The following is a 2,500-nucleotide window of genomic DNA, read 5'->3' as shown; positions in this document are numbered from 1 at the left end:
GTCTCAAATTTTTTTTTTTTTTTTTTTTTTTTTTTTTGATATACCGAAGAATGAACAAGAAGACCGAGGCATCCAAAAAATTTTTTTTTTTTTTTCTCCGATATACCAAAGCAAGAACAAGAAGACCGAGGCATCAAAATTTTTTTTTTTTTTTTTTTTTTTTTTTTTTTTTTTTTTCGATAAATCCAACCGAGAACAAGAAGACCGAGGCATCCAAAATTTTTTTTTTTTTTTTTTCTTTCCCATATACCAGAGAAAGAACATGAAGACCGAGGCAACCAACAAAAAATAATTTTTTTTTTCTCTTTCCCGGAATTTTTTTTTTTTTTTTTCGAAATAGCCGAGAAAGAATATGAAGACCGAGGCATCCAACAAAAAAATTTTTTTTTTTTTTTTTCCTAATCTACCCAAGCAAAACAAATAGAAGACCGAGGCATCCAAAAAAATTTTTTTTTTTTTTTTTTTTTTCGAAAAATTTTTTTTCACAAAAACTTTTTTTTTTTTTTTTCCCCAAAAAATTTTTTTTTTCGTTCCAAGCTAACCAAGACATCTACTATTCACTAGTAGAGCAATCGAGACTGCAAAGCAAGCAATGGCCTTACTTGCAGCTCTTGGTGCTGAGAACTCCCCCCCCCCTATAGTAGTCTTAAGTAAAACCACAGCTCTGACAGGAGTAGATATTGCATGCGAGCGAGGAGTCGTAATGGGCAAAATTGACTCGGGGGACCTCCAAATCGAATTCCGTTTCGAGCAAAACACTTCTTAGGCTTCAAGGAAGCTCCCATAAAATTTCCAAACCCAAACTCCAAACTTCATTTTTTAGCCTACAATGCCCACGTGCACGCCGGTGTGCACGCAGGGGTGCTTGAGCATGCGGGAGAGGAGCCATAATGGGCAACATTGACTCGGGGGACCTCCAAATCGAAATCCGTCTCGAGCAAAACACTTCTTAAGCTTCTAGGAAGCTCCCATAAAACTTCCAAACCCAAACTCCAAACTTTATTTTTTAGCATACAATGCCCACGTGCACGCCGGGGTGCTTGAGCGTGCGGGCGAGGAGCCATAATGGGCAACATTGACTCGGGGGACCTCCAAATCGAAATCCGTCTCGAGCAAAACACTTCTTAAGCTTCAAGGAAGCTCCCATAAAACTTCCAAACCCAAACTCCAAACTTTATTTTTTAGCATACAATGCCCACGTGCACGCAGGGGTGCTTGAGCATGCGGGAGAGGAGCCATAATGGGCAACATTGACTCGGGGGACCTCCAAATCGAAATCCGTCTCGAGCAAAACACTTCTTAAGCTTCTAGGAAGCTCCCATAAAATTTTCAAACCCAAACTCCAAACTTCATTTTTTAGCATACGATGCCCACGTGCACGCCGGGGTGCACGAGCGTGCGGGCGAGGAGTCGTAATGGGCAAAATTAACTCGGGGGACCTCCAAATCGAAATCCGTCTCGAGCAAAGCATTTCTTAGGCTTCTAGGAAGTTCCCGTAAAATTTTCAAACCCAAACTCCAAACTTCATTTTTTAGCACACAATGCCCACGTGCACGCGGGGGTGCTTAAGCGTGCGGGCGAGGAGTCATAATGGGCAAAATTAACTCGGGGGACCTCCAAATCGAAATCCGTCTCGAGCAAAGCACTTCTTAGGCTTCTAGGAAGCTCCCATAAAATTTCCAAACCCAAACTCCAAACTTCATTTTTTAGCATACGATGCCCCCGTGCACGCGGGGGTGCTTGAGCGTGCGGGGGAGGAGTCATAATGGGCAAAACTAACTCGGGGGATCTCCAAATCAAAATCCGTCTCGAGCAAAGCAGTTCTTAGGCTTCTAGGAAGCTCCCATAAAATTTCCGAACCCAAACTCCAAACTTCATTTTTTAGCATACTATGCCCACGTGCACGCCGGGGTGCACGAGCGTGCGGGCGAGGAGTCGTAATGGGCAAAATTAACTCGGGGGACCTCCAAATCGAAATCCGTCTCGAGCAAAGCATTTCTTAGGCTTCTAGGAAGTTCCCGTAAAATTTTCAAACCCAAACTCCAAACTTCATTTTTTAGCATACGATGCCCACGTGCGCGCCGGTGTGCACGTCGGGGTGCACGAGCGTGCGGGCGAGGAGCCGTAATTGGCAAAATTAACACGGCGGACCTCCAAATCGAAATCCGTCTCGAGCAAAGCATTTCTTAGGCTTCTAGGAAGTTCCCGTAAAATTTTCAAACCCAAACTCCAAACTTCATTTTTTAGCATACGATGCCCACGTGCACGCCGGTGTGCACGAGCATGCGGGCGAGGAGTCATAAAGGGCAAACTTAACTCGGGGGACCTCCAAATCGAAATCCGTCTCGAGCAAAGCATTTCTTAGGCTTCTAGGAAGCTCCCATAAAATTTTCAAACCCAAACTCCAAACTTCATTTTTTAGCACACAATGCCCACGTGCACGCGGGGGTGCTTAAGCGTGCGGGCGAGGAGTCATAATGGGCAAAATTAACTCGGGGGA

The sequence above is a fragment of the Cornus florida genome, unplaced genomic scaffold (genome assembly GCF_030987335.1).
Source record: "Cornus florida cultivar Cherokee Brave unplaced genomic scaffold, ASM3098733v1 CherokeeBrave_3.0.0_Hap2_scaffold_223, whole genome shotgun sequence".
In the NCBI taxonomy this organism is placed as follows: domain Eukaryota; kingdom Viridiplantae; phylum Streptophyta; class Magnoliopsida; order Cornales; family Cornaceae; genus Cornus; species Cornus florida.
Note: the sequence above shows the minus strand (reverse complement) of the source record.